Source organism: Mytilus edulis, chromosome 2 (assembly GCF_963676685.1).
Source record: "Mytilus edulis chromosome 2, xbMytEdul2.2, whole genome shotgun sequence".
In the NCBI taxonomy this organism is placed as follows: Eukaryota; Metazoa; Mollusca; class Bivalvia; order Mytilida; family Mytilidae; genus Mytilus; species Mytilus edulis.
This window is the reverse complement of record NC_092345.1, coordinates 71678151-71700706: the sequence shown is the minus strand read 5'-3', so window position 1 is coordinate 71700706 and position 22556 is coordinate 71678151. Positions and strand designations below refer to the sequence as shown.

The following is a 22556-nucleotide window of genomic DNA, read 5'->3' as shown; positions in this document are numbered from 1 at the left end:
AATTGATAAATCGACTTTTTTTGTAACTAATAAATATTCATTTTTTTTTAATTTGATTTCTTCTGACACCAAAACTTGAAGGAGCTACGAGATATGTAAAAAATATAATTTATTATATTTTTTGCTCAATCATTAATGAAATGCAAATAGTGAAATAATAATTCGCTTTTAGCAGCCAGTATGGTTCAATTATGTCACAATAAGCTAAAAACATTGATTATGAATTATTCACTTGCAAGTGAATAATTCTACCTCATTAAATCCGTATTCATGTGAACTTCAATTTAACCCCTTGCTTGAGATGAATAACACGTGAATTATATGTGTAAAGTTATTTAAAGGAAAAGAATGTCAACACTGAAAGTGAAACAAAGGTAAATCAATTAATTGACTGATTCGATCCACAAAAAATCATTCTTGCACAGGTAAAAACGATGCTGAACATTTATTTTTCATCTATGATATGAAATTAAATATGCCTACAAAAACAACAGCACGAGTTTACTAAAATTTATATCTATATTTATGTTTACATCGCTTATATGGGCATCGGATGACTAAAGAGGTCAACTTGATATTTAATTAGATGGCGTATAGACTAAAATACACACGAAACGAACCTACGTATTTTCATGCCCGTGCCCTGTAAATTGTTTATTTTAGACTTTTAATAGTTTGGATAAATGTTTTACATTGTTATAAATCAAATATGAGAATTTAATTAAAATCGATGAACATGAATTTGACAGCTAGTGCGCATTTAAAATTTCAATTAGCATTTTGGATGAAAAAAATAAACAATTGATTTTTAATTGTAAATTTATTTTTATCTGTCTTCGCAATGTTCAAAGTATTATCTTTTGCCAACATTTATATTTGGGTTATCCCATACACCACTGTCTGAAATTATAAATATGCATTATTAAGATATCGGGTCACTAGATTAGTTTCCATCAATTGCCCTTTTCGTAGGATATTTGCCATGTCATTACCGCAAAGCTTCATCAAGTTACTTTCTATGGTGAGTTTATTTACAACCACTGAATCGATGCCACTGCTGGTAGAGTTTTTTTATTCACCGAGGGTATCACCAACCCAGTAGTCTGTAGTTCTGCCTTGACAATGAATTATCATTGATATGGTCATAATTTTAAAATAAATATTTACAAAACTTAGATTTTTTGACATATTAAGGCTTTTCTACCCAAGACTCGATTACCTTAGCTGCATTTGGCAATCTCTTCGGAAGTATTTTCTTCAATGCTTTTCAACGTCGTATTTTATTCGGCCTTTTTACTTATTTCTGATTAGAGCGTCACTGAATTGTCTTTTGTAGACGAAACGCGCGTCTGATGCAAATATAAAATTTCAATCTGGTATCTATGGTAAGTTTATTTCTTACAACCAAAATAGTTCGAATATGTGCAGTTTCCAACAATGAATTAGGAGATAACTGTGTTGTATTTTCAGCTCCGACGGCATTAATTGGGGAGTTGATGGTCGCAAATTAGGTTTACTGGCAACGCGTTAGCGGAGACAGTAAACGGGTATTTGCGACCATTAAATCCCCAATTGATGCCTTCGGAGCTTAAAATACAATATTGTTATCTCCATTCTAATGAAACTGACAGAAAACAACGTTAAAACATGTATTTAAAATCTGTCATATGCCGTCTGCGCTTGCGCGTACGTCCCATAGCATGAATTGTCAATTGATGCCATGTAAATAAGTGACGTTATCCAATCAAAATGAACGTTACAAACGTTGTTGCAGTGGAATTATTATTGTTTAATGTTTAGAACGTAAATTGGACTAAATTCATTTGCAAGAACTAATGCTACCAATGACTAGAAATCTACGACATTCCCCGATTCATTACTATAGTTAAATGGCTGTTGTGTGTTTTTTAAAGTGATGGTTTGTTCTTGTTTTGTGTAATTTACTTAATAAAGATATTCCAATTCATATGTCTCTTTAAAATTTTTATAAAAAGTATTCATGCAGAGATAGTGGCAACATATCTAAACTAAAAGAAAATGTCATTTATGAATATTGATCAAAAGTGAAAGCTTCTATCAAGTAATAAACTTACCCCGAAAACATGTTTGGAAAGCCTCGTTCCATGAGAATCCTTTTTCACACACACACATTTCTTCCGTTGAATCAAATTCAGAATTTGGTGGGCATGAACCTATAAATGAAAAAAAATATATTCCTTCTCAATTCAATTTCCAATATTTTTTGCATTGGAACTATTGAATATTTTTCTTTATTAATTTCGTGCGTCTTAGAAGCTGTTCTAGGATTACTCTTCCTTGGTACCGCTCAAACTTAAAGAAATGTGCATGCATCGAATTTATAAGACCTTAAGCACGATAACAAAAGTATGCCCAAAAAGGAACCAAAAATAGCACTGCTTCTTAAGTCAACGGTGCCTGCGAAATTTTGTCCTCAATGCTCTTCAACTTTGTACTTGTTTGGCTTTATATCTATTTTGACATGAGCGTCACGGATAGGTCTTATGTAGGCGAAACGCGCGTCTGGTGTTTTAATTTATTATCTTAGTATATGCAGCTAAGGTAATCGATTCCAGGGTAGAAAAGCCTTAACATGTCAAAATTCAAAATTTTGTAAACAGTTATTTTAAAAGTATGACCATATCAATGATAGTTAATTTATCATGAACTATTATTGCATTTGACGGTTTGAAAGTTAACTAAATTTTAAACAATTTTGCTTACAGTCGTAAAATGAAAAGAAAATATCTCGACAAAATTCGTGTTTTCCCCAACAAAACTTATATTGTCTCCTTTTACATTATTTTCATAAGTGAAAAAGGTAAGGTTAGTAACATAATTGCAGTTCATGTCAGAAATATTGCTAAAATTAATGTTTTGACAGTCTGTCTAAGTACACTCTGTGTGCTAATTAAGTCTATCTGTTAATATTAGATTGTACTAGGTTGGATGGTCAGACTATAATATTGCCGTTTGTATTTGAAATCCACAGACCATAGTTAAGTAAGGCCTATCAACCAATAGCTTTGTACTAAATCCATATGAGTTAATGATTCAATCCAATATTTCCAATTAAATTTTCCAAAATCTTCCAATATGTCTTACATCCTTCCGTATCATTCTCATTACCAAACGTTAACAACAAAAATGTTTGAACACTGTTGCAATAACTGCTAGGTTAAAACTCACAAATGACTGTCGATTCCTTTAAAAGAGTTGTCTCCAATACCCAAAATCTAACAACTCTCTTCAATTTCAGTGTAGCTATCGAAATCTCAATAAGATACCAGGCTTATAAGTGTGTACTTGTATTCACTTATTTTAAGTTTAATCTAGTTATAATGTAAGCCAAAAAAGTTTCCCATGAAATTGTGTCTTCATGAACTATATTTCACAGTTCATCTAAGAATTTTCGTTCACGGGACAGAATATCACATTTGTAAACTATAAAATAGTGTCTCCCTTAGTGAAAAATTGTCCCTAGTACTTGGACATAATTTCATGGATGTTTTATAAAAATATGTCACAAGGAACAATTTTTCATAGTGTAGCTATTTTTTCTGTCCCTAAATAAGGGAAATAATTTAACAATCATTGAAATGTTATAACCAATTAGTTAAATCATAATTGAAGTTTAAATCAAAATTTAAACAAAAATGGAAAGTGGTGAATATAAACAGCTATATGACTTTTTGTATGATGGTCGATACCCTCCAGAGTTAAATAATAATGATAATAATGTAAAATTCTGCAAGACCTAAACGTATGCGCAAAAAGAAACGACAATCGAGTATTTATTAATATTATTCATGACATTATTGATCTTGTAAAAAATGGCAATCCAAAAATGTTAAAACAATTCATTGATTCCTTCTGTATATTTAAAAACAAATGTCAAGTTAGTCTTTATTTTTTTGTGTAAATTAATTGTTATTAGACAAGACTTTTATGCATTTTGTACATGATGAAAAAATATCCAACAAAGGTAAAAATAAAATATCTTTTCAAGAGACACTTTTACACAGAAGTGGACCATGTTTTATAATAAAATTATGTCCTGGACAAAATTTCACAGGTCATATCCGTGAATTTTTTTCCATGGGACATCATTTCATGGGGGACACTATTAAATCATACAATGACACACATCTTGTGCTGTTTTTATTTCTTACAAATATCACAAAAGTTGTTGAAATTGAAATTGAAAGTTATTCTATTATTTTATACCTTTGATCTACTGAAAATCATTCATTTAAAATGATAATTGGTTGACTTGCGACAAGATCTGTGTTTTTCATTATTTCTGATAATGAATTCCCAACATTGACTACAAAACGTTGAAAAGGCTAGAATGTTGAATTCTCAATGGGCAACATGGTTGAAAGATGTTCATATGTCAATACACACAAGCAACTAGATAAGAGTGTAACTGAACAAACAAGAGATCACATAAAAGAAAAAAATCAAGCCCAAATCATTGGTTATCATATTTAGAATATGCATTACAACATTTCTTATTGGTTTTTTTCTAAACACAGATTTAGATTTACAGTTTAGATATTTCATATTGGTGTTCCAATTCTGTTTTTCAAAACGCAAAAAGGGCAAATTTTAATGTGTTTAGTATTCACAATATTTGTTTGGTCTCATGATCAAAACACGATACAGATAAAACAAATTCATTAAGGTTGGGAAATAATCAAATTATCTCTTTAAATGTATAAAATACTAAGTTTCTTTTAAATATTTGCTCTATTCCAAAGCCTTGTTAACCCATGCTTATATATGTAAACACATACCATCTACATTCTGACTAATATGTAGAAACAAAACAAACATGAACAATACTTGAATCAAACTGCTGTTCGTATTCGCTGTCCACATTCTCCAAGTAATTTGCCAGTTATAACTTAAAATTATTCGTACAGAACTGATGTGATGCGAATATACAACAAATTGTAATCCAATTCAATATGTATTCAGTGACATTTATCTCAAGTTATTGTGACTGGGATGTTTAGCATATAACATAATGAACAAATATATGTATCCAATGCATCCTTCTTAAAATCAATATCATGTATTTATCTTTATATACTTTCAAAAGGTAACATGTTTGAAATATTTTTCCCCCTTACATCCTTGTTGTATAAGTATTTGTGTTTATAGACATGTTATTTAGTAATATCTTATAGATTTAAAGAAAATTTATACTACCAAAATTAACAACAGAGGAGCAGACTTTTACGCAACAGAAAGCAAGCGTGACTGTCTTAAATGTGAGGTTTCCTCATGATGAAAACACTATAAAGATAAATCAAATCGATTAGGGTTGGAAATTTAACAAGTTTTCTCTTTAAATGATTAAAATACTAAGTATCTTTTAAATATTTTCTTTATTCCAAAGCCTTGTTATTATATGCTTTAATATAAAAATACATACCATCTACATTTTGACTGATATGTAGAAACATAACAAACATGAACAATACTTGAATTAAACTGCTGTTCATATTCATCGTCCTCTTTCTGTCAATACTTTGCTAGTGAAAACTACAAATAATTCGTGCAGAACTGAAGCGATGCTCATATATGCAAGTAAATTCTAATCAAGTTCAAAATGTATTCAGAAATAATTATATCAAGTTATGGTGACTAGAAAGTTAACAGTAAAACATAATGAACAAATGCATGTACCTAATGAATCCCTCTTAAAATCAATATCATGAATTTATTTTTATACAATTTCAAATGGTAGCATGTTTAAAATAATATGTATTTTACTTCCATGTTGTATAAGTCTTTGTGTGGGTGTACAAATATGTTATTTAGAAACCTTTTATACATTTGGAGAAAATTGATATTACCAAAATTAAATACAGGAGCAGACGTGAAGGCAACATAAAGCAAGCGTGACTGTCTTCTTAAATGTGAGGTTTCCTGAGAAATGTTGGAATATCATAAGTCCAGTTACCATATATAACACAAAAACACAGAATGACTGCCATTATGCATAGTAGTAATGTGGTGATTAAATTCTGCGATATTTTTTATTAGCGCTTTTAAATATATGAAGATCTTCTTAGTTATATAGAGGTGCATGTTCTATATACAACTAGTATTGTTAGTCAAAGGCCTTGATAATAGTAAATGCTTTTCATTTAAAGTGTAGATTTCCCGCTAAGCCCACCCTAATGTATGGAATGAAAGAATTGGGATATTGATGACATTTCATATACGAATTCAGTTGAAGAATTAGAAATAAACAAATATCATCAGTAAGAATACACTGGTTACAAAACAGTACAAAAGGAATCGACACGGTTTATGTCATTTGTTTCGGCTTATACGTGCAAGGACGTTATTGAACATGTTTAATGTCTTTTCTAAGACTTTTTGGTGGACGGCATTATGTTTTTGTTGACCGTAATGGCATACCTGTCTTGCAAATTATATGTCGTTTGCTTATGAAATTGTCTGTGTTATATATATCAATGGATTTTAGTTGCAACATTCCGACTTCTGTCTTGCATAATTAAAATACATGCATTATTGATTCGAGCAGATGTTTTATTATGATGATGTTTCAAGGGTCATTGTACAATGTCAATCACATATCAATTTAGTTGCAGCATGTGTCTTTTATTCGTAAGGTTTTTGATTGTCACAACAGAAATTAATTAGTATCACATGGATTATCATTTACACAACTTGGTAAACAAAGCAACGTGGTACTTTAAGTTTTCGTATTTAAGTCCCGTATACAATAAACACATAAGTAAAACATTAAAAAACTGTTAAATAATTGGAAACCAACTCACACAATACAGCTACTTAATTGTAGTGAGATGTGATGTATTATACGGATGAATATTTATTTGCTTATTTGCAGTTTGAAACACATTGTTCATGATTAAATGTTTCTTTGTAAGCATTGAAATTCTATCTTTAATTATTCGACTTTGTCCACAGCATAACCTTTTTACGTATTCGTTTTTATTCAGTAGTAAGCCACCATCACTTCGGTGTTAACATGTATATTTATTATATAGTAATTTTGTATAAATTTACTGTTTTCAAAAGTATGCATTTTTCTAAATACTAAGGAATTTCTTATCCGAGGCTGATAACCTAAGCCGTATTTGGCACTACTTTTAGGAATGTTTTGGTCATCAATACGTTCCTCTTTGTTTTGCTTTCTTTGCTATTTTGACCTGAGCGTCACTGATAAGTCTTATGGAGACAAAACACGCGTCTGACGTATTAAATTACAAGCCTGGTATCTTTGATAAATATTAGCGTCTCGTAATGTTATATTGTATTGTTTATTTGTGTTTCTCTGTCCTGCATGTTCTCCTATTTATTTGTATTGTAGTCCTGTTAGGTATCGTTATCATTTTAATGTTATAAATACCATGGTCATAAAAGCAGGGAGGTTTGGCTAGAGGCAAAACCAGGTTTAACCCACCATTTTTTCCTAAAATGTCCTGTACAAAGTCAGGAAAATGGCCATTTTTATATTATAGTTCGTTTCTGTGTATGTTGCATTTTAGTGTTTCTGTTGTGTCGTTGTTCTTATCTTATATTTGATGTTTGATGTGTTTCCCTCAGTTTTAATTCGTAACCCGGATTTGTTTTTTCTCAATAGATTTATGAATTTCGTACAGCGGTATACTACTGTTGCCTTTATTTACATACATTCCTTAAAATGGTTTAGAAATCAATCGGAGGAGAATTGAATACTAGATGTCAAGTATTCGTTTTTTTTTTAAACAAATGCTTTGATCTAGTTCTCAGAAACTACAAGCATTGTTTTCATTTCTTATAGTATTGTTTTGCAAATAAGGGTATATATATAACTGAGGTAAGTGGCTGTTCTGAAGTGTGATAATTACGCTTTGATTCATGTACCTTTTGTTATTCAATCAAAAGAGACCTTTAGCTAGCTATAAAGCCAGGGTTTATCCGTCATGTTTTTACATTCGAAAATGCATGTACCAACTCAGGAATATGACAGTTGTTGTCCATTCTTTTGATGTTTTTGAGCTTTTGCCATTTTATAAGGCATTTTCGAATTCCGTTTTGAATATTCATCGGAGTTCAGTATTTATGCGCTTTTTTTCTAAAGATACAATATGGGAGTGAGTATTAAAAAAGAGTAAAAATCGTTTTAAAACTGACGGATATAAATGTTGGAAGTTTGTCTTTCCTTTCTGTTAGATAATAATTGTAAGAATTCAAGTACTAAGTTTGAAATTGATTATGTACCAAGTGAACTGTTTTAATGTTGTCAGATATTAATACGATATGATTAACTTATTTAAGGTTAGAGGTTGCCTGAAAAGCTCTATTAATTTAATCAAATGTAAGATAAAAGGTAACATCACAAAAATACTGAACTCAGAGAAAAATATAATCGGAAAGTCCCTAATCACATGACAAAATCAAATGACAAAACGCATAAAAAACGAATGGACAAGAACTGTCATATTCCTGACTTGGTACAGGCATTTTCAAATGTAGAAAATGGTGGATTAAACCTGGTTTTATAGCGCTAAACCTCTCACTTTGATGACAGTCTCATCAAATTCCGTTATATTTACAATGAGCTCATTTTTTTTTTCATTTTATTTGTTCAAGCATAAAGTATGTTATGATAGGATGCGTGCTGATTTGTGTATGCATTTAGAATTTATTAAGATATGAAGCATAAAGTTAAGGACTTCTGATATATTATCAATATAACTAAGAGTGATATTGAGAAGCCTCTAATTACCTTACGTATTTGTTTACAGCTAATTTAGTGCTGTTACGTATGCAATCATAATTATAGGTCGAAATACTGCCTTAAAGACGGAGCCTTGTCTCACACTGAACAGCAAACTATAATGGGCCCGAAATGCCTATTGTAAAACATTTTAAACAGGAAAAACGACGGTTTACTCGATATTAAAAAAAAATGCAGTGGGTTGAAACGTTTTTTAAACAAGCCACCACATTCAGCCTAATCTGTAACAGTTGTGTAACATTACAACAGGGGAAGACACATTAAAAAACATACTGTAAAAAGACAATGATTTGCTGATGAAGTTTTAGAACATTGAAATATTTTGCATTTATCATGTTTTCCAATTGACGCGGGTAAATGAAATAGAAATTCGTGTGAAAAAGTGCAATTTACCAGTATCATTTTCCTTTTTTAGTACAATACTTGTTAAAGTGGTAGTTGTTTAAAATAAATTAAAAACACAGCCAATGAAATTGTTGTACTGTTTGTGTTATATTCCAAAATAGAAAAACTTTTAATGCTATCGAATTGAATTTTTCTCTCGAATCAGTGACACATGGATCGGAACTAAGACAATCAGATTATTCTAATTCTTACAGGTACTAGTATTCAGTATAAAATTATTTAACAATTATTTACGTGTTCATTGATTTACTCCACTTTTTTTGTTGCCGCATCTGTGAGACTAATTTGTATGTTTGTATGAATTCTTTAATCAGATGTTTTGTAGGTATGTTTTTGATGTATGTTTACACAATTTTAACTGCTGAATCCCAATTATTGTCACATGAACCTATTATGTCTGTTAATGGTGCTCACCCAAATTGACAATATAACGGACCTTTAAACAAGTCATACAAGTAAGAGGTACAGAGAGCTATAATACTAGGGTTAACCCACCATTTGTTCAGAAAATGCATGTACCATGTTAGAAATATGCCAGTTGTTTTTCAGTTGTTCCGTTGGTTGATAGCGTTTGATTTTGTCCGTGGTTAATCGTCTCTCGTTTATTTTTCAGGAATATAAATTCACATTTTTGGAATCAATAAAAGAATTGATTTCTAATGACATCAAAAATTGAATTCATATTCGGAAGTTAATATTTTCAAATCAAAAGATATGCATTAAACGTGGAAAGACTAAACAACTGATTTTTAGTTATAGATTTATTTTAATCTGTCACCGTTTACCACTCATGTCTTGATTACAGCATGTAATATCGTCTGAAATTATAAATTGTTTTGATTAAGATATCATATCATTAAATTAGTTTCCATTAGATGACTATGCAACTGTATATTTTCAATGGCATTATCATATAGCTACATCATTGCATAATTTAATTTAATTACTAATTCCGAAAAATTCGAATTTGTGCGATTCTTAGCTACGAATTGTTCTTGTTTGATTGTTTTCAAGAAAAAATACTATCAAGTACTTGAAATCTTCGACATTCAGCAATGCATTACTATAATTAATTGTCTGTTGTTTTTCTTTGTGAATGTTTGTTCTATATTCGTGTGAAAATCTACGTCTATAGAGTCAAATGCATATGTCTCTTTAAATTTCACCTTGGGTTGTTTCTCTGTTTGATTTTTGTACTTTAGAATGTTGAGTTATCATACCAGGTTCATTTTTAAAATATTCATGCAGAAAAAGATACAACTTATTTCAGTAAAAAGTAAATGCCATTTATGAATATTTTTGATGAACGAAAGAATTTTTCATTAACTTAACTTACTCGGATCACATGTTTGGGTTGCATCGACCCAATGATATCCTTCTCGACACACACACTTTGCTTCTGTTAAATCGTACTCAGAATTTGGTGGACATCTTACACCTATTTATAAAAACAAAATGTTATCTTTCTAAGTGTAATGTCCAATATTTTAAAAGAATGAAAACCTTTATCAATTTCGTGTGTATGAGAAGCTTTTCTGGGTTAACCCTTCCTCAGATTCGCTCAAATCCACACATTGTAATGTTAAGGATGTTTAAGACCTAAGCACGATAAAAAATGGATGACATAAAAATAGCATTTGCTTCTCAAAACAAATTTGCTAAAGAAGTTTTATAAAACACAACAAACATTCTAGCTATGCAGTTAAAATTAAACTGTGCATTGTTACATTGAAAAACGTTGGAAAGAACACTTCACTTTCTATTGATGCGACAACGTCCGAATATCACGCTGAACATCGTTACGGTTCAAATATATAATGGCTTTCTAAATTTCTATATAATTTCTATATAAACTGGTATATGAATTCAATGAAATTAAATCATTCACCTTAAGGAGCTGTTTATCCATCATCTGCCAAAGTTGTGTTAAAACTCACCATTGCATTTCATAATTACGGTGTACGGTAAGTAAAAATTGTACCGTTAAAAAAAATGAGGTCAAGTTTATATCGAAAATAAGAAATAGTCAGTTCAGGAGGATTACCCTTGGAAAAAATTGACTTATCTGCATACGATTACAGAAATCTGTACCCATATTTTGACTATTTTATTTATTATGTCTGTTTAGTTCACGCATCATTGTAAATATAACGGGATTTGATGAGACTGTCAAAAGAGAAAGGTTTAGCGCTATAAAACCAAGTTTAATTCACCATTTTCTACATTTGAAAATGCCTGTACCAAGTCAGGAATATGAACGTTCTTGTCCATTCGTTTTTTGATGTGTTTTGTCATTTGATTTTGCCATGTGATTATGTACTTCCCGATTAGAATTTCCTCTGAGTTCAGTATTTTTGTGAAATTACTTTTTACGTCATTTTGGTCTCCATCCTCTGGACTACAAAATACCCCTCATTGGAACTATATAATCCTTTTTCCCAGTCCAACTTTTTCGTAAGCCGTTTAAGATTTTTATCTAAAGAAGTCAAGAGTCATTCCAAAAACTCCTCAGTACAATATTTTTTTCAAAACATGTCATACATGAATGTTAATTTGATTTTTGAATTTTGGAAAAAATGTAACTACTTTAGTTAATGCTTTGCGGAGTCAAACCAATTGTCTTAGATTCTCTTGTATCTTTCTCTTAACAAACCATTCACAACACAAATGTTGATTTCTGTTGCAATTTCTGTTAGGTTTAACCAACAATTGACTTTCAATATCTTATAAAAGTTGTCCTCCATTCTTCATGTCTATCAACTATACAATATTAGTGTTACTATAACAAAAACCCTGTTAATAGACTTTGTACTTGTATCTATTTATTTCATGTTAACTGTGGTTATAACACATATCTACTGCTGTTACTCTTCTTTGCAAATCTTGTAGAAGTGGTTTTAAATGAAATTTAAAGTTGTTCTTTTATTATACACTTTGATCTACTGAAATCAGTTCTTTACAAATGATGAATTTTCTACTTGTGATAAGAACATTATTTTTCATTATTTTTTTTTATAACTATCAAACATTAAGGACTGACTGTCGAATGATCAACGGGCAAAACCTGCAACATGTTATACACGACTGTGACAAATCAAAAGCAAATAGAAAGTATCACAAATAAACAAACAAGAGATCGCGTAAAAGAAAATATCTAACATAAATAAGTGGTTTTAACCTTTTGGTTGTGTACTAAAAAACTTTCTATTTTTACCACCTTAACGCATACAAAGATTTAATTTTAAGATACTAATGTTTGGCTACCGCTTCCGTTTTCAGACCACATAAAGAAAGTTTAATGATTAATTGTTATTTTTGTCTTTTGGCATGGCATTGTCAGTTTATTTTTGATCTATAAGTTTGACTGTCCCTCTGGTATCTCTCGCCGCTCTTTTGTTGTTCATATTCACGGTCCTCTTTCTACCAGTACTTTGCTAGTTATAACTTGAAATTAGTCGTACAGAGCTGATTTGATACGTATATGTAATAAAGTTCGATATGTATTCAGGGAAAAGTATGTAATTTATGGTGTCTAGAAAGTTAACAATGAAACATAATGAACAAGTACATGTACCGGATGCCTTCTTCAAAATCAATATCATGTAAACATTTTATATAATTTCAAATGGTACATGTAACATGTTTGAAACATTTTTTGTACTATACTTCCTTGTTATATTAGTCTTTTTGTGGGTGTAGAGATATGTTATTTAGTAACATCTAATAGATTTGAACAAAATTTTATGCTACCAACATTAATTACAAGGAACATAAAGCAAACATGACTTTCTGGTCGAATGTGATGGTGTTTGATCGTGAAAAATAGGACTACCATCAGCCAAGTTAAGACAGAAAACATGGGACAGTGTTAATAATTATATTATATAGACGAAATGATGCGATTTTTTATTAGTTTATATGAAAACTATTTTTAAATCACAATGAAAGACAAAGTAATAGCTTTCAAAGTTATTTAGAGAACTAGTTTTGAAAATCCTTCAATCTATAAGTCAACACGTTGGAAAAGAATACAAACTTTTCATTTGATGCGTAGATCAAATATATTTCACTTCATATGTATACATATATTATGTTTTTGCGTTTAGTTTTCTCGTTTGAATTTTTGCATGCTTGTCATTTCGGAATCTTTTATAGATGACTTTGTGGTATATGTTTTGCTCATTTTTAAAGGCCGTACGGTGACGTAATTGTTAACTGCTTTGTCATTTGGTCTCTGATGGAGAATTGTCTCGTTGACAATCATTTTACACTTTCTTATTATCATATTTAATTAGTTTTCTTTCTAAGATGTTTTTTGTGTATCTTTATTTTATTCTGTAATAAAACCCTTTTCTTTCTACTTTAAACAATCTGTTTCATTCGTAGAACAAAGACACATTTCTATATCAAAGTTAGTTTTGTACCGATGAAAATTTAATAAAATTTGACAAATTGTATCGACAGCTATCACTTTTGAGAGACCTATAATACTTTTTGTTTTTATTTCAATGTGTTACTTTTTATTTGGCATATAGTTCTCGCCTCCTGTTTTCACGAGTAATTGTTTAAGATTTAACTGTGTCCTTCTCACCATAGTCTCGCCCTTGACAGTTTTGGCTGATATTTGTATGTTACTCTATGTGTAGATATCAGCCGTTCAGAAAAGAAATTTGAAAAAAACACACACATTAATCTTTCTGACCGGCGGAATCTACACCGTGTATTCACAGTATATTCCAGCAATGCCATGGCAAAAAATAATGATAAACGACAAAAAAAAATCCAAACAAAACAAGAGATGACAAAACACATTATAACAAACTACGAACCCAATCGAAAAAGTTTAATTCGGTAAACCATATGTTCAAGGGAAATATGACGGGATTGGGGTTATGACAATTGAAAAAATATCTATCATCATCTGTTAACCTGATATTCCGTAAAATTTCGAATGAATGACTTTCACGTTGCCAATTAGAACTCTAATTGCACCCCAAACATGTTAAACGCAACATGTTTTATTTAGCTACTATATTCTATGCCAAGAACCAATAGTTCAGTGGTTGTCGTTATCACTTGTGTGTAATACTAGAATATCGTTTCGCGTATATGGTTTTGTTATATATTAGGCTTTTAAAATTCTTTTTCTCAATTGAATTGTTTCATATTCCTCAGAACGTTATTTTATTATAGATTATAGAATGGCGAAAGATACACATTGAAATCCATAGAAAGAAAGTAAACTGAAAACGCCATTGCAAGACAAACAGAAAAATATTAATACACAAGGCACAACATAAAAAAACTAAAGACGTACAAGGATGTTATTGAACATGTTTGGTGTCTTTTCTACGACTTTTTTCGTGGACGGCATTAGTTTGTTGTTGACCGTAATGGAATACATGTCTTGCAAATTATATGTATATTGCTTATAATATTGCCTGTGTTATTTATATCAATGGATTTTGGTTGCCACATGCTGACTTCATACTTGCATAATTAAAACACATACATTTTTTATTCGAGCAAATGTTTTATCATGACGATGTTTCAAGGGTCATTGTACAATGTCAATCATATATTAATTTAGTTGAATAATTTGTCTTTTATTCGGAAGGTTTTTGTTTGTCACAACAGAAAGTACCATATGGATGTATATATAATTTACACAGATTGGGAAACAAATAACCGTGGTTCTTTAAACTTTCGTATACAAGTTCCGCATACAATACACAGAACAATCAAAAGTAAAAACATTAAAAAAATGTTGAATATGTGGAAATCAAATCACACAATACAGCTGCGTAACTGGAGTGAGATCACAATGTGATGTATTATGCGGATGAATGTTGATTCGCTTTTTTTCAGTTTGAAACACGTTTTTCATCTTTACTTTTTTCTTTTTATGCATTAAAATTCTATCTTTAATTATTCTACTTTGTCTAAAGCATAACCTTGCGAATTACAGTTCTTAAAATAGTTTGGAAATAAATCGGTTGAGTATTGAATACTATCTGTCAAATATTCTTTTTTTTCATTTCTTTAAACAAATATTATGATCTAGTTCTCAGAATCTGCAAGCATCGTTATGTCAACCGATCGACAATGTCGGGTGACATATTGCTTTTCCTCTGTTTCTGTTTCTTTTTCTGTATTATTATTATTCTTCCACCTATTTTGTCCGGCAGTTTTCTCGGAGCCAATGGAATCAATCTTAATGAAAGTTAACTATAATGATGAACACAAAATTTCGGGTTGCAGTAGGTCTTAAGAACATAAAAAAATGGCTGCCGTTACCATGGAAACGGAACAATCGTGAAAAAATTCAGTTTTTGTTTTGGTGAATTATTTGGACATAATTAAACTTAGAATCATTATATTTTGATTAATGTAGGTGCCCGGCATATACTGGTTTTGGATGATTTTGGCAATCATTGGAACTACTATGTTGCCATGGAAACTACACCAAAAAATTTCAAAAATATCAAAATGCTCCAATTTTTTGGAAACTTTATGTAACGATGAGCAACACTGATAGATGTGGAATTTGGCGTTGGAATTTCGAAAATGTCTGCCGTTACCATGGAAACAATGCAAAACAGGTCAAAATGATCCAAAAACCTTAAAGTGGCATTTACTTTCTTAAAATGGTAGGTCAAATTGATCAAAACTTTGATGGTATGGTCCCTCCTATGTACCAATGTGGTATATGCCATTAAATTTTGGGAATGGTCTCTGTTGCCATAGGAACCATCACAAATGTCAAAAATTTCAAAAAATTCAAAATGCTCCAAAATTGCTTTGAACTTAATGAAACTTGACAGTATTGTAAACTGACAAGTACAGATGAGACTTTTCATTTTGAAATTTTCAAAATGGTTGCCGTTGCCATGGAAACGGCCAAAATGTGATTTTTTTTAAAATACTCTGAATGTTCTGAAAATTTACAGAAAGATGTATAGCGATGCACATATATGCATTCACTGTTAAATTTTATTGAAATGGTTGTGGTTTAGTGGTAATTGGGGATGGGTGACATCTGCTATTGCTTGCAATGGCAATACTAGTTTTGATTTCTTATAGTATTGGTTTGAATGTAAGGGTTGATATATAATTGAGGTAAGTGGCTGTTCGTAAGTGTGGTAATACGCCTATTCAAAATCTAATACATTCTGGGTTCTATTTTAAAAAACGTACTTCAAAACGTTTGATTGGTTCAAAACGTTCTAAACAATGCAAATTCAACCAATGACATAACGTTATTTTTCTTTTGGTGTACGAACAATGAGATTACCCATAGTCCTTTAGATTCTGAAAAGTCGAGTTACGCTTTGATTTATGTATAATTTGTTATTCAATCAAGTGAGAGCTTTAGCTAGCTATAAATCCAGGGTAAATCCACCATTTTCTACATAAGAAAATGACTGTACCAATTCAGGAATATGTCAGTTATTGTTCTTTTGTTTGATGTGTTTGAGCTTTTGTCATTTTATTGGGGACTTTCCATTTTGAATTTTCCTTGGAGTTCAGTATTAATTCGATTTTGTTTTTCATCAGATACAATATGGGAATGAGTATAATATTTTTTATTACATCTGACGCATATACATGTTGGAAATTTGTCTTTCCTGTCTGTTAGGTAACAGTTGTAAGAATTCAAATACTAAAATTAAAATTGATTATGTACCAAGTGAACTGTTGTAATGCTGTTAGATATTAAAATACGACATCATAAGTAATTTATTTAAGGTTTGAAAAGCTCTATAACTTTAATCAAATGTTAGAAAGAATGAGATAATTTCTATTTTCATTCTATTTGTTCAAGTATAAAGTATCTTATGATATGATGCGTGCTGATTTGTGTATGCATTTATAATTTATTAAGATATGAATCATAAAGTTAAGGACTTCTGATATACTTACTCAGAGTGGTATTGAGAAGCCTCTAAGTACCTTACTTATTTGTTTACAAATAATTTAGAGCTGTTATAACGGTTCATGAACGTATGCAATCATAATTATAGGTCAAAATACTGCCTTAAAGACGTAGCCTTGTCTAACACTGAACAGAAAGCTTTAAAGTGCCCCAAATGACGATTGAAAAACAATTGAAACACGAAAAACAATGGTCTACTCGATATACAAAAAAAGAAGGAACACAAATGAAACCCCTCCAATCAACTACAACCACCGAACATAACACGTAGGGCAGGAGCAAACATGTAGTTAGTTTAAACATTTAAAATGCGCCAACATTCAGCCTAATCTGAAACAGTAACGTAGTATTTCAAAATGGAAAAACACATAGTTAAACAAACTGATAAAAGACTCAGAACATTGATATGTTTTGCATTTATCAAGTTATCCGATTGACTCAGGTAAATAAAATAGAAATCCGTGTAAAAAAGTGCAATTTACCAGTAACATTTTCGTTTCTTAGTACAATACTTGTTGAAGTCATAGTTGTGTGAAATAAAAATAAGAACACAGCCCATGAAACTAGTGTACTGTTCGTGTTATATTCGAAAAAAAACTTTTTATGCCAACGATTTTTTTCTCAATTCAGTCACACATGAATCGGAAGAAGGACCATCAGATTATTCTTATTCTGACAGGTATTCAATATAGTTAGAAATCATACATCTTAGTAAAATATCAAGTAAATAACATTATGTAAATAGGGAGTATCATATTATCTCCTTAATTTAAACCCCCAAAACATAGAAACCTTTTTTAAATCAGTTTTGAGAAAACTATCAGATGTGTTTTTATATCATTATTACTTTTGTATTGATATTCACTGAATTTTTATTTTGTCAAGAATTTTATAAAACTATATAGGTATATATATATAAGAAAAATATTAAAAGATAATAACGGTTTTAATTCATCACTTTTACTGGTACTTTCACTGCTTTCACAGATCCTGTGACTTGTATATAAAACAATTGATTGACTTTAACAATAGCATAACGTTAACAAATACAAGGGAGACGATATATATAAAATCAACGACAAAAACTCTGAAATTGTTTACTACACCTTTTTTGTTGGCACATCTGTGAGACTAATTTGTATGCTTGTATAACTTCTTTAATGAGATGTTTTGTATGTATGTGATGTATATTTACACAGTTTTTACTGCTGAATCCCAATTATTGTCACATTAATCTTTTATGTCTGTTAAGGGTGCTCACCCAAATTGACCATATAACGGAACTTTAAACAATTGTCATACAAGTTAGATGTATGGCGAGCTTTAACGGAGCACCTGCGATCACCCCTAGTTTTTGGTGGGGTTCGTGTTGTTTATTCTTTAGTTTTATATGTTGTGTCATGTGTACTATTGTTTTTCTGTTTGTCTTTTTCATTTTTAGCCATGGCGTTGTCAGTTTGTTTTAGATTTATGAGTTTGACTGTCCCTTTGGTATCTTTCGTCCCTCTTTTAACACCAGGGTTAACCTACCATTTGTTCAGAGAATGCATGTACCATGTCAGAAATATGGCAGTTGTTTTTCACTTGGTCCGTTGGTTGATAGCGTTTGATTTTGTCCGTGGTTAATCGTCTCTCTTTTATTTTTCAGGAATATATGTTCACATTTTTGGAAACAATAAAAGAATTGATTTCACCCGACATCAAAAATTGAATTCATATTCGGAAGTTAATATTTTCAAATCAAAAGATATGCATTAAAGGTGGAAAGACTAAACAACTAATTTGTAGTTATAGATTTATTTTAATCTGTCACCGTTTACCGCTTATGTCTTGATTACAACACATTATATCGTCTGAAATTATAAATTGTTTTGATTCAGATATCATATCATTAAATTAGTTTCCATTAGATTACTATGTAACTGTATATTTTCAATGGCATTATCATATAGCTACATCAATGCATAATTAAATTAAATTACTACTCCCGAAAAATTCGAATTTGTGCGATTCCTAGCTACGAATTGTTCGTTTTTGATTGTTTTCAAGAATAAATACTATCAAGTACTTGAAATCTTCGACATTCAGCAATGCATTACTATAATTAATTGTCTGTTGTTTTTCTTTGTGAATGTTTGTTCTAGATTCGTGTGAAAATCTACGTCTATAGAGTCAAATTCATATGTCTCTTTACATTTCACCTTGGGTTGGTTCTCTGTTTGATTTTTGTACTTTAGAATGTTGAGTTATCATAAAATTGAGAATGGAATACCAGTTTCATTTTTAAAATATTCATGCAGAAAAAGATACAACTTATTTCAGTAAAAAGTAAATGCCATTTATGAATATTTTTGATGAACGAAAGAATTTTCCATTTACTTAACTTACTCGGATCACATGTTTGGGTTTCATCGACCCAATGATATCCTTCTCGACACACACACTTTGCTTCTGTTGAATCGTACTCAGAATTTGGTGGACATCTTACACCTATTTATAAAAACAAAATGTTATCTTTCTAAGTTTAATGTCCAATATTTTAAAAGAATGAAAACCTTTAGCAATTTCGTGTGTATGAGAAGCTTTTCTGGGTTAACCCTTCCTCAGATTCGCTCAAAGCCACACATTTTAATGTTAAGAATGTTTAAGACCTAAGCACGATAAAAAATGTATGACCTAAAAATAGCAGTTGTTTCTCAAAACAAATTTGCTATAGAATTTTTATAAAACACAACAAACATTCTAGCTATGCAGTTATAATTAAACTGTGCATTGTTACATTGAAAAACGTTGGAAAGAACACTTCACTTTCTATTGATGCGACAACGTCCGAATATCACGCTGAACATCGTTACGATTCAAATATATAATGGCTTTCTAAATTTCTGTATAATTTCTATATAAACTAGTATATGCATTCAATGAAATGAAATCATTCACCTTAAGGAGCTGTTTATCTATCATCTGCCAAAGTTGTGTTAAAACTCAACACTGCATTTGATAATTATGGTATACTGAGTTAGAAACTTTGAAGTCTCTTTTTGCAATATTTATATAAGTGAAAATTGTACCGTTAAAAAATTAAAACTGAGGTCAAGTTTGTAACGAAAATTAGAAATAGTCAGTTCAAGAGGATTATCCTTGGAACAAATTGACTCATCTGCATACGATTACGTCATTTTAGTCTCCATCCTCTGGACTACAAAATATCCCTCATCGGAACATTACTATATAATCCCTTTTCCCAGTCCAACTTTTTCGTAAGCCGTACAAGATTTTTATCTAAAGAAGTCAAGAGTCATTCCAAAAACTCCTCAGTACAATATTTTTGTTTAAAAGCATGTCATACATGAATGTTAATTTGATTTTTGAATCTTGCTAAAAATGTAACGACTTCAATTCATGCTTTGCGGAGTCAAACTAATTGTCTTAGATTCTGCTGTATCTTTCTCATAACAAAACATTCACAACACAAATGTTGATTTCTGTTGCAGTTTCTGCTAGGTTTAACTAATAAATGACTTTTAATATCTTATGAGACTTGTCCTCCATTCTTCATGTCTATCAACTATACAATATTAGTGTTTCTATAACATAAACCCTGCAATGGGCTTATACATTTGTACTCGTATCTATTTTATGTTAACTGTGGCTATAACACATATCTACTGCTGTTACTCTTCTTTGCAGATCTTGTAGAGGTGGTTGTAAATGAAATTTAAAGTTTGTTTTTCATTATTATACACTTTGATCTACTGAAATGAGTTCTTTACAAATGATGAATTTTCTACTTGTGATAAGAACAATGTTTTTATTATAACTACTAAACATTAAGGACTGACTGTCGAATGATCAATGGGCAAAACCTGCATCATGCTATACACGACTGCGACAAATCACAAGCAAATAGAAAGTATCACAAATGAACAAACAAGAGATCACGTAAAAGAAAATATCTAACACAAATAAGTGGTTTTAACCTTTTGATTGTGTACTAAAAAACTTTCTATTTTTTTTCACCTTAACGCATACAAAGCTTTACTTTTAAAATAATAATAATGTCTGGCTACCGCTTTTGTTTTTCAGAATACATAAAGAAATTTAAATGATTAATTGTTGGTTTTGTCTTTTGACATGGCATTGTCAGTTTATTTTTTATCTATCAGTTTAACTATCCCCCTGGTATCTCTTGCCCCTCTTTTTTTTCAAAACACGGTAAAGGTAGATCAAGATCATGAGCGTTGGAAAATTAACAAATTCCTTTCCTTTGCATTTATATGTATGACATAATTTATAAGTTAAGTGTCATTTGAAGATTTTATTTTCAACGCCTTGTAACCTAATGCATCAATATAATATACATACCATCCACGCTCTGGTGTATATGCAGAAACAACATAAACATGAACAATACTTGAATCAAACTGCTGTTTATATTCATGGTCCTCTTTCTACCAGTGCCTTGCTAGTTATACTTTAAATTAGTCGTACAGAACTGATTTGATACCTATATGTAATAAAATTATAATGAAGTTCGATATGTATTCAGGGGAAATTATGTAATTTATGGTGACTAGAAAGTTAACAATGAAACATAATGAACAAGTACATGTACTGAATGCCTTCTTCAAAATCAATATCATGTAAACATTTTTATATAATTTCAAATGGTAACATGTTTGAAATATTTTTGTACTTTACTTTCTTTTTATATTAGTCTTTTGTGGGTGTAGAGATATGTTATTTAGTAATTTCCTATAGATTTGAAATTTATGCTACCAACATTAATTCCTGGGACTGACGCATAGGCAACATAAAGCAAACATGACTTTCTTGTTGAATGTGATGGTGGTTCATCGAGAACAATTGGAATACCATCAGCCAAGTTAAGACAGAAAACCTTGGACAGTGTAAATAATTATATTATATAGACGAAATGAAGCGATTTTTTATCAGTCCTTTTCATAATAAAAGACAAAATATTCAACCGCTTTCAAAATATATGCAGATCTTGTGAGTTCTATTGGGAACTAGTATTTAAAATCCCTCAATTTATGAGTCAAAGCGTTTGATAAGAATACATGCTAATCGTTTGATGTGCAAATCAAAGAAATATCACTTCATATGTATACATATACACATAGTATTTTTGCTCGTCTATATTGTTGTATGCTTGTTATTTTATAGATGGCGCTGTGGTATTATTTGCTCATTGCGAAAGGCCGTACAACCTATAGTTAATATTTTTGTAATTTAGTCTTAGATGGAGAGTTGTCTCGATGGCAGTCTTGCCACACATACTTATTTTTATAAATTCATTACTTTTCTTGTAAAGATGTATTTAATGTATTTCTATTTAATTCTGTAATAAAACTTTTTTCTTTCTTCTTTAAATAATCTATTTAAATA

At 30.5% G+C, this 22556-nt stretch overlaps 2 long non-coding RNA genes across 2 annotated transcripts; both read right to left on the bottom strand.

Annotated features, from left to right (window-relative positions):
- Positions 1–805: 805 nt before the first annotated feature.
- LOC139512843 (uncharacterized) lies at positions 806–5655 on the bottom strand. Its single transcript, XR_011662348.1, has 3 exons — positions 5462–5655; positions 2094–2192; positions 806–900 (listed from the first exon to the last, which is right to left on the bottom strand). It is a non-coding gene; the product is annotated as an uncharacterized lncRNA (long non-coding RNA).
- A 13273-nt stretch (positions 5656–18928) lies between these two features.
- On the bottom strand, positions 18929–22505 carry LOC139510672 (uncharacterized). Its single transcript, XR_011661952.1, has 3 exons — positions 21513–22505; positions 19536–19637; positions 18929–19000 (listed from the first exon to the last, which is right to left on the bottom strand). It is a non-coding gene; the product is annotated as an uncharacterized lncRNA (long non-coding RNA).
- Between the last annotated feature and the right edge of the window lie 51 nt (positions 22506–22556).